This window comes from Lathyrus oleraceus, chromosome 5, assembly GCF_024323335.1.
Source record: "Lathyrus oleraceus cultivar Zhongwan6 chromosome 5, CAAS_Psat_ZW6_1.0, whole genome shotgun sequence".
NCBI lineage: Eukaryota > Viridiplantae > Streptophyta > Magnoliopsida > Fabales > Fabaceae > Lathyrus > Lathyrus oleraceus.
In genome coordinates, this window is record NC_066583.1 from 602,149,190 (window position 1) to 602,160,831 (window position 11,642).

Genomic DNA, 11,642 nt, shown 5'->3' on the forward strand with positions numbered 1-11,642 from the left:
TTTATTGTCATTTTCTTGTGTTATGTTTTCCTTTTGTCCTATTTTCAGATATTTTGCCCTACATGAGCCTTTTGTGATGAAACGAAGCCAAACGAGCAAGAAATCAAAGTTTTTGTAAAAATTTGTTCACATGGCATCCAACATGGCGGCCGCCAAGGAGGGTGCCATGACGTGTAAGCTGTCAACCGATGGTAACTACCACGTTTCCCATGATCTTTCCATGTTGTACACACGGCGGGCGCCTTGGTGTGAATGGCGGGCGCCACCTTTGTTGGCACGACCCCACTAAGGGAAGTTGGAGGACATTTCTGTCTTTGGCTAGCTTTTTATAACTTCTATAAATAGGCGTTTTCACTTCACGAAAAGGCATCCAACTTAGTTCACAACACTAAGCCTAAAGTTCACCATTGTAAAAGCGATAATCCGTCACATCGGGGGGTTATCGCACTTGAGTTGTAGTTAGGTTGGAGCACTGTACAAACAATCTTGTCGCCATTTTACTTTCCAGTCAAGTTTTCTTTTCAAGTGTACCAGATTAAAGTCTCCGATTTGGAGAAGGTTTCTTATTCAAGTTATTCGCATTTACGTTTTATTTTTCTTGCATGCTTTACTTTATTTATTTGCATGTCTCGCTTTTACATACTCGCTTATTTAACTTGCACATTTTATTTATTCACCCTTTTTAAATATGATTTATTCTACTATGTTGTTCCTTATTTTCATGTCTGGCTAAATCTTTAAAGGTTAGAATGTAAGGATCATCATTAAGATGATACTCCATTATTTGTATCTGTAGAAATGCTTTAGGGGCTGTTTTGATTTTGACACAAGTTTTCAGTGCTTATTTTGTTCGTAAACTACGAAAGTAGAGCCGAAGTATAGTTGGGTAAGATCGAAAGCCATCCAACTCTTAAAGATAAACTTGGTTAGTTTTAACTGGTCAAAAGTAGTGAAAGCACTTTGTCCGGTTAATTGGGAATTCTTAACACTATTAGAAAACAAATTTGAAACTATTTTCGAACGCGTTTGTAGGTTTAAAATTCGGATCCTTGAGCGAAAGTCATGGATCCCTTTTAAGTTAAACTTTCCAAATCAAAATTACTTTTTAACTAAGTCAAGGATTTAATTTCTTAAAAATAGGTTTACTACTTTAACGCAACAAGCACCCTTCATCTGTGACAATGGAAGGCATTAATTAGAGAGGAAACTCGATTCTAAATACGCGAAAGTGAAAGTTCATGTTAAATTGATTCTTCTCTAAGTAGAAAATATTGCCCCATAAGTAGATCTGTTTAGAAACAATTGGAGTATTTCCTAACTAATGTGAGTTACATCTGAGCCTGCATTTTATCTAAATTTATTTACTTCGTCATTCTCACTTCAGTATACTTGAACCTACTTATTTGACTACCTTATATAAGAACCGTAACAATAGAAATCGATAGATTGACAATTTGGTCTCTGTGGGAACGATAATCTTTTGTATTACTTTGACGTGTTCCGTATACTTGCGGATAGCATATTGCACAACACCCATCAAGTTTTTGGCGATGTTGCCAGAGACCAATTACGTCAAATTTTCGTACCCTGTTGTTACACCGTCTAGACTAAGGCCCTATTAGCCGGTAAATGCGAAAAACTCGCAGTACCGGAAGTTTTGAAGATCCAATAGCTGAACCGGAGCGATACGTTCGCGCACGTCGTTTGCTCCAAAGAATTAGGATAGCAATGGTCGAAGATCATAACCGAAGACCACTTAAGGAATTTGCCCAACCTTCTAACGAAGAACCTAGTTCTAGTATAGTAAACCCGGTTATTCCTGCTAATAATTTCGAATTAAAACCCTTATTATTACAACTAGTACAACAAAATCAATACGTGGGTCTCGCTACAGAGAACCCAAATCAACATTTAAAAGTTTTTATCCAACTAGTTGATACATTCAAGACCAACAGTGCTTCACCTGAGGCAATTCGTCTAAGACTATTCCCGTTTTCCCTCAGACATAAAGCACAGTCTTGGTTAGATTCCCTTTCGGATAACTCAATAACTACTTGGGAAGACCTCATGAGAGTGTTCCTTGCAAGATATTTTCCCCCAAGTAAGACCGCTGTCCTTCGATACCAAATAACCTGATTCACTCAAAATCAGGGTGAGTCACTTTTTGAAGCTTGGGAAAGATATAAAGAACTACTAAGAGCTTGTCCATACCATGGACTAGAACAATGGCTGATTATTCACACCTTATATAATGGACTTCACTATAACACAAAGATTTTCATCGATGCTGCCGCCGGTGGTGCTCTGATGAACAAACCTTACCCCGGCGCTTACGCTATCATCGAAGATATGACACAAAACCATTGCCAATGGGATTCGGAATGATCATCAGTGGAGAAAAGGGAGACCAAAGGAGGAATACATGAGGTCAATTGTATGGACATGATGAAAGCTAAAATGGATGCTTTAGCCCTGAAGGCCGAACACATGTCTGCAAATCCTACAGCCGCAGTAGCTGTAGATTATGAAATATGTGGAACCAAAGGACATCTTGCACTAGAATACAATCTGTTAATTGAATCAAACTCAGACCAAGTCAATTATGCCCAAGGAAACCCGTTTTCAAACACTTACAACCCAGGATGGAGGAATCATCCAAACTTCTCTTATAAAAACAATAACCCTATTCAAAACTATACCCCTCAAAGAACACCATGTTTTCAAGCTCAAAGACAAATCCAACCTATGCAAGTCGTTCCTCAAAAGTCGAACCTAGAGAAAATCATGGAAAGTTTCATTTCGGCCCAGACTCAGCAAAACAAAGAGTTCCTAAACCAAGATATTCAGATAAATGAACTTATCACACAACTAGGAACTAAGGTTGATTCGATGATCACTCACAATAAGATGCTTGAAACCCAAATCTCACAAATAGCACAACAACAAGCCCCCCATGCCACACCTAGAGGGAAATTTCCTGGACAAACTCAACCAAACCACCGAGGGAAAGCTAACACTGTTACTCTACGAAGTGGGACCACCTATGGCGAACCTGTAAAACCAGTCATGAGTGAACAAAAGGCTTCTAAGAAAAACGTTGTGTCTATAGATGAAGTAAAGGAAGTAGAAAGACAAAAAGACCAGAAAGTGAAGGATAAGGGAGAAGATAAAGATAAAGTTTATGTTCCACCCTCTCCTTATAAACCACCAATTCCATTTCCGCAAAGACTTAAATAGACAAAAATTGATAGCCAATATAAAAAGTTTATAAAAGTGATCGAGAAAATCCACGTAGAAAACCCTTTCACTGAAGCCATCACCCAGATACCATCTTAGGCTAAATTCCTTAAGGACATCTTGACCAACAAGCGTAGGTTGGATGATCCCAAACCTTTAGAATGCAACTCCATTGCTGAGAACAAACTTGCTAAGAAGGAGAAAGATCCTGGGAGCTTTTCCATACCTTGTATTTTAGGGAATCATTTTATAGACAAAGCGTTCCTAGACTTGGGAGAAAGCGTAAGCCTGATGCCTTTAGCAGTTTCTAGAAGGCTAAACCTAGGAGAAATACAACCGACTAAGATGTCTCTTTAATTAGCCGATAGATCTGTGAAATATCCATTAGGAATATTAGGAGATATTCCAGTTAGAATTGGACAACTTTATATCCCAACAGATTTCGTGGTAATGGACATTAAAGAAGACGACGAAATCTTGATCCTCCTTGGTAGACCCTTCTTATCAACTGCGGGAGCCATAATAGATGTTAAAAGAGGAAAACTAACTTTCAAAGTGGGTGATGATAAGATATAATTTATTTCCAAATTCCTAATGGCACCAGTCATAGAAGACTCTTGTTATGCCATCGATATCATTGATGAATGCATAAGGGAGCTAGATCAAGAAAGACCTCCTGAGACAATGAAATATTCCTCGACTTCCATAAGAGAAGACGACGGATTTAGACTGGAGCCTCACATGGATGACAACCTTTATGAATGCTTAACACTTACCTCGAACCATATGCCATGTCCTAAGAAACCATCTATAGAGCTTAAGGAACTACCCAAGAATCTAAGATATGAGTTTTTAGATCAAGAACTAAATCGTCCAGTTATAGTAAGCGCCACCTTGAATAGAGATGAAATAAACCAACTTTTAGATATCTTGCGAAAGTATCCCTCAGCTTTAGGATATAACATATCTGATCTCAAAGGGATAAGCCCATCTGTGTGCATGCACCGGATCTTGCTGGAGGAAGACTCTAAACTTTCCAGAGAACATCAACGAAGGCTAAACCCTATAATGAGCGATGTGGTTAAGAAAGAAGTACTGAAACTACTAGAGGCTGGTATAATTTATCAAATTTCAGATAGTAAGTGGGTGAGCCCTGTACATGTGGTACCTAAAAAAGGAGGTGTCACGGTTGTGGAAAATGAGAAAGGAGAGCATGTAGCTAAACGTGTAGAAAACGGTTGGCATATGTGCATCTATTACAGAAAACTAAATAAGGTAACTAGGAAAGATCATTTTCCTCTCCCATTCATAGATCAAATGCTTGAGCGTCTAGCTAGACACTCTTACTTTTGCTATTTAGATGGATACTCAAGATATTTCCAAATTCCCATTCACCCCGAAGATCAAGAGAAAACAACCTTTACATGCCCTTATGGAACGTTTGCCTATAGAAGAATGCCCTTCGGACTTTGCAATGCCCCAGCCACCTTCCAACGTTGTATGATGTCAATCTTCGCAGACTTCCTCGATGAGATTATGGAAGCTTTTATGAATGATTTCTCAGTATGCGGATTCTGTTTTGAAGACTGCCTAGCTAACCTTGAGAAACTTCTAGAAAGATGCGTGGAAACAAACCTTGTGCTAAGTTGGGAAAAGTGTCACTTTATGGTTACCGAAGGAGAAGTATTAGGACACATAGTCTCTGAAAAGGGCATTGAGGTTGATAAATCCAAAATAGAGGTTATAGAAAATCTCAAACCACCTAAGACCATTAGGGAAGTCCGTAGCTTTCTTGGACACGCCGTTTTTTACCAATGTTTTATTAAAGACTTCTCTAAAATAACAAAACCTCTAACTAGCCTTCTAATGAAAGATGTCGAGTTTATTTTCGAAGAAAAATGTATAGAAGCATTCAACCTTTTGAAACAAGCACTGATTTTCGCGCCTATTATGCAACCCCCAAATTTGAACCAACCCTTTGAAATCCTGTTTGAAAACTGTTTAATGTGTTCTCATGTTGGTGTAAGCCCTAGAGGCAAATACTTTTGGTACTTGTATCGAATTATTTATTAATAATAAAAGGCATTTTCTTTATTATGGTTGATTAATAAAGTCCCTAGAATAGATAGTCCGTTTAATGTATTAAGTGTGACTTAATCATGAGAACACATTAAACATAAGGGCACTATTCTTAAAGTATCCGTAGTCGAGCTTTAATGTGAAGTGGGATAACATTAAAGCATTAAGACTATTATGTTTGTAGACTGATGATCACATCTCATGGATCATGGATAAAGAGTTATCAAGTCTTAAACATAGGTATGAATATTAGGAGTAGTATTTATACCGGATTGACCCGCTATGAGAATACTATATAGAAAGTTATGCAAAGTGTCATAAGTTATTCTCATGGTGATAATAGTGTATACCACTCTTCGACCTGAAACCACTATGGATCCTAGATGTAGAGTCGAGTGCTTTATTGCTGATCCAACGTTGTCCGTAACTGGATAACCATAAAGACAGTTGATGGGTACTCCACGAAGCATGCTGATGGACATGAGTGTCCTAGATGGAATTTGCCAATCCTGCGTAACAGGATAAATGTCTATGGGCCCAATGTTGAACTGGACAAGGGTGACACGGTCTATACCTTGTGTTCAATATAGACATAAGGGCAAAGGGGTAATTGTACACATAATTATTATCACAGGAGGTTTTGTCAGATCACATGACATTTTCGTGACTTGGGTAGCAGTGATGTGTTGCTAGATACCGCTCACTGTTTATTATGTTAAATGCGTGATTTAATATAATTGCCAACGCCGCGAAAACCTATAGGGTCACACACAAAGGACGGATTGATAAGAGATAGAGTAACTAAGGAACACCGTAAGGTACGGTGCACTTAAGTGGGAGACGAAATATGGTAAGGTACCAAATACTTAAGTGATTTTGGCATATTATGAGATATGGGCCAAAATGCACTTAAGTGGGCTTTTTGGCTTGAAGCCCACACAAGTGGTTCTATAAATAGAACCCCTTGGGTAGAAGCATTGTCACTCCAATCCACTCAGACAGAAATTCAAGCAGAGACTTGGAATTTTGTTTCCCTCTTTCTCTCACTCAAAGTCTTCATTCATAACAGCTAGCACTGCGATTGAAGGAATTCGTTCGTGTGGACTGAGTAGAGACGTTGTCATCGTTCAACGTTCGTGATCGCCCCGTGGATCTGTATTAAAGGTTTGGATCATTATCAGAGATCTGCACCAAAGGTTTGAATCGCCACAAGAGGTAACGATTCTATCACTGATCATGCCCATTCGTAAGGATCACTAAATGGAGAAATTTTTAAATTCCGCTGCACCTTGGATGGCAATTCTCCAACAGTGGTATCAAAGCCACTTACGAAACCATGAATCTGATATCTGTTTTTGTTATGTAATAATATGATTAAAACAGAATGAATCAAAGGTTAAATTGAGATCGATCAAGTTACATATATGTGATATATGTGATCCTAATGCAAAATACATTATATATGATATAGTGTTCTCGTTTCGTTCATTCAAACCCTCGATGATTGTTTTCCTTTGAGCGATCAATGGTCATTTGCTTCTTGATCCGACATTAGTATGGTGAAGCAATGACGTGTTGATCAATCATACTGAATTAACAATCGAGACGTGTTTGACGGTCTGAAATTGGTGCATCAGGGTTAGTGACGGCACAAGGGTTGTGTTGTCAGAGAGTTATGTGATTGGGGTTTGAACGCACAAGAGTTGTGCTTCATAAACATTTTTTTGGAACAGTGTTAACCGGTTAACGCGTATGGTTAACCGGTTAACGCAGTGCGAAATTAAAATTTTTAAGTTTTCAAACAGTGTTAACCGGTTAACGCATTTGGTTAACCGGTTAACGCAAGGCGGAAAACAGTTTTCCAAGACATTTTCAAACAGTGTTAACCGGTTAACCCATTTGGTTAACCGGTTAACGCAAGGCAGAAAACATTTTTTTTTAATTTCAAACAGTGTTAACCGGTTAACGCATATGGTTAACCGGTTAACGCAAGGAAATTTTCACCCATTCGGCTAACTCAGTGCTTTAAAAGTGTCAAGTGTTGATACGAAAAGCGACATCGATTTTAAATGAATTGTTCATTAAAATGTGATGATCGGTCGTCGAAATTTAATTTGATTTTAATTAATTAAAGGAATTAATAATAATAATAATAATAAAGTGTTTATTATTGTCTTGTGGTGATCGGTTATGGCCTTAGTTTTCCTTTGTTTTGTTTTGGGTTTTTAAAATACGACCTGCGTGTCGTGCCTCTCTCTTAATCTCCCAAATGTAACTTCTTTTCTCATTTCACTCCCTCGTATGTAAAACGAGTTTCTTTCATGTAATGTAATGATATGAAGAAAGCAAAGAAGTCAGTGCCAAAGGAGGACAACCTTGAAGATCTTGCTTGGAGAAGCTTAGATCGTTGTAGGTTAGCTTAGGTTCTCTCATTGGCTTGGGAGAACAATTGCGGTAGGGGCCATAACTGTTTCATTATGTATGTATGTATGTTGATGCATGTGAATGTATGTTGATGCATGTGAGAGACGGTTTATATGATAAACAAGCCGGTGAGATCAGAAAAATTGCAATTCCCTCAAATTAAATATTAAGTTTATGCTTTCCAAGTTTTAACACTCATCAAGACTAGTAATGGATAATGTAGGTTTCGCCTACGCGAGGTGCATGATCTATATATTAGTAAGGTGCGATGGGATAATTGTAATATCCAACTGTTAAAACAATGGGTCAAACTTAACTAAACAAATTATAATAATATTATATGTGTTTGCTTTCCAAGTTTTAGCACTCATCAAGATTGGTATAGGATATGTAGGTTTCGCCTACGCGAGGTGCATGTTCTATATTGGTAGGGTGCGATGGGATAAATGTAATATCCAACTGCTAAGATAATGGTTCAAACTTAATTATAATTTTATTATATATGTTTAGAAGCAAGAGTTGGGAATAATCCATATGATGGATTGGAATAAGGAGTTATTCACCCAATTGAAATTTTCGAGAATTGTATGAGATACAATTGGAAGGAGTTCCTACCTAAATAACCTAGTTTTGTGTAATCCGCCTACGCGGACTTAGAACGAAGTGAAATATGGATCTCGACCCACTAGAAAATCTTCCAACGGGATTTTCCGAATCAGATGATGAGGGTCATTTGTTTTGAGTAAAATAGTGGGAGAATATTTAATTAAAGGCCTAATTGAATATGTCAATGATACTTATATTTTCATTAATCCTTATGTAGATTACCATGACAGCAAACACCTCTAACAACATCCTGCGATCAATCCTTGATAAGGAAAAATTGTCTGGGACAAATTTTCTGGATTGGCACCGAAACCTGAGGATTGTCCTCAAACATGATAAAAAGTTGTATGTCTTGGAGACACCTGTTCCTGAAGAGGAACCTCCTAGTTCTGCACCTAAGGCAGAAAGAGATGCTTATAAAAAGCATGTCGATGATGCCAATGAAACTGCTTGTCTCATGCTGGCTACCATGAACTCAGAATTGCAAAAGCAACATGAGAACATGTCAGCGTTCGATATGATCGAACACCTGAAGTTGCTCTATCAAGAGCAAGCAAGGCATGAGAGGTTTGAAGTTTCAAAAGCCCTTTTTCAAAGCAAGTTAGCTGAGGGAGCCCCTGTAGGTCCCCATGTACTCAAGATGATTGGGTATGTGGAAAACCTTGAGAGATTGGGTTTTCCCCTCGAAAAGGAACTTGCAACTGATTTGATCTTGCAATCGTTGCCAGATAGTTTCAGTCAATTTGTCCTAAATTTCAATATGATTGATATGGACAAATCTCTTCCTGAACTGCTCGCCATGTTGAGAACTGCCGAACAGAATCTGAAGTCAAAAGGGAAGTCCATTCTGATGATCGGAAATGGAAAGAGACAGAACAAAAGGCCCACTAAGCAGAGTGATAAGGGGAAGGGCAAGGAAGTTGCCAATCCCATATCCACTGCTGCTTTGAAGCCTAGTGGAGGCATAGCAAAAGAAGGCACCTGCTTCCATTGCGGTAAGACCGGACACTGGAAGAGGAACTGCCCAAAGTACCTGGAAGATAAGAAGAATGGAGTAGAGACTTCAACTTCAGGTATTTTTGTTATTAATTTATCTACTTATGCATCATGGGTATTAGATACTAGATGCAGTTCTCACATTTGTACAAATGTGCAGGAACTAAAAAGGAGTAGAGATTTGGCAAAAGGTGAAGTCGACCTACGAGTTGGCTATGGAGCAAAGGTTGCTGCTTTAGCCGTAGGAACTTTTGTATTGACTTTACCTAGTGGTTTAATAATTCAGTTAGAGAACTGTTATTATGTACCTGCAATTAGCAGGAATATTATTTCCATTGCTTGTTTGGACAAGTTTGGTTTTTCATTTATAATAAAGAACAATTGTTGCTCAATTTATTTGAATGATATATTCTATGCTACTGCACAAATGAACAATGGACTATATGTCCTTGATCTTGAAATGCCTATTAATAACATTAATACAAAAGGGTGAAACCTAACGAGTTAAAACCGACTAGGTAAGAATATTAAAACTCTTCGATCAGATCGAAGTGATGAGTATTTAATCCTAGAGTTTGATGACCATCTGAAAGAGTGTGGATCCTATCCCAACTTACTCCTCCTGGCACACCCCAATGGAAGGGTGTATCTGAGAGAAGAAATCGAACCCTGTTGGACACGGTCCGATCCATGATGAGTCACACCAATCTTCCAAACTCCTTTTGAGGACATACACCATTGACATCAGCTTACACACTTAACCGTGTTCCATCCAAAAGGTTGAAAAGACACCATATGAGATATGGAGTGGTAAGAGACCACATATGTCTTACATGAAGATTTGGGGTTGCGAAGTTTATGTGAAACGACAAATTTTAACTAAGCTTGAGCCCAAATCTGACAAATGCTTATTTGTGGGGTATCCTAAAGAAACAAGAGGATATTATTTCTACAATCCTTCTGAGGGCAAAGTGTTTGTCGCTCGAACTTGAGTTTTCCTAGAAAGGGATTTTATTTCCAAAGGAATCAGTGGGAGGAAAGTAGAACTTGAAGAAATTCAAGAATCACAAAGCATCGATACACCTATGGAGGAATTAGAGCAGGAAACACAAGTAGTTGTGTAAGAGCAACCTGCTCAAGTAGAACAAGACCAGCGTAGGTCAGGCAGGATACGTCACCTACCTGAGATATATGGATATCTGATCAAGGTGATGTATTACTCATGGATCAAGATGAGCCTGTGACCTACTCATGGAATCTTCGTTTTGATGAAACAGTAAAACTGTATGGATTCATCAAGAACGAAGATGAGACTTGTATCTACAAGAAGGTTAGTGGGAGCATGATCGTATTCCTTGTATTATATGTAGGTGATATATTACTCATTGGAATCGATATCCCTACCCTGCAACAAGTAAAGTCTTGGTTGGGGAAATGCTTTTCTATGAAGGACCTAGGTGAAGCAGCCTATATATTAGGAATCAGAATCTATAGAGATAAATCACAAAACTGCTTGGCCTAAGTCAGAGTACATACATAGACAAAGTGCTGAGACGCTTTAATATGAATGATTCCAATCTGGTTATGTGTTTTGCTTAAATGGTGGCACTGTGAGCTTGAAAAGTTCAACGCAAGATGCAGTTGTTGATTCTACAACTGAGACCGAGTATATTGCTGCCTTAAGTGCAGCAAAGGAAGCTGTTTGGATCAATAAACTTGGCATAGTCCCTAGCATTGTGGATCCCATTGGTCTCTATTATGATAACAATGGTGTTATCGCACAAGCTAAGGAGCCTAGATCTCACCAACGATCCAAACATATACTTAGGCATTGTGCGAAAATATGTAAAGTACCTACACTTGACAATATAGTTGACCCACTAACAAAGCCTCTTGCGCAGCAGAAGCATGATGGCCATACTAGATCAATGGGCATACGGGGTATGCCTGATTGGCTCTAGTGCTAGTGGGAGATTGTTGGTGTAAGCCCTAGAGGCCAATACTTTTGGTACTTGTATCGAATTATTTATTAATAATAAAAGGCATTTTCTTTATTATGGTTGATTAATAAAGTCCCTAGAATAGATAGTCCGTTTAATGTATTAAGTGTGACTTAATCATGAGAACACATTAAACATAAGGGCGCTATTCTTAAAGTATCCGTAGTCGAGCTTTAATGTGAAGTGGGATAACATTAAAGCATTAAGACTATTATGTTTGTAGACTGATGATCACATCTCATGGATCATGGATAAAGAGTTATCAAGTCTTAAACATAGGTATGAATATTAGGAGTAATA

At 38.3% G+C, this 11,642-nt stretch overlaps 1 non-coding gene across 1 annotated transcript; it reads right to left on the reverse strand.

The window, feature by feature from the left end:
- Positions 1-2,112: 2,112 nt before the first annotated feature.
- Positions 2,113-2,219, reverse strand: LOC127089736 (small nucleolar RNA R71). The gene has a single exon (XR_007791293.1). It is a non-coding gene; the product is annotated as a small nucleolar RNA R71 (small nucleolar RNA).
- Positions 2,220-11,642: the final 9,423 nt, after the last annotated feature.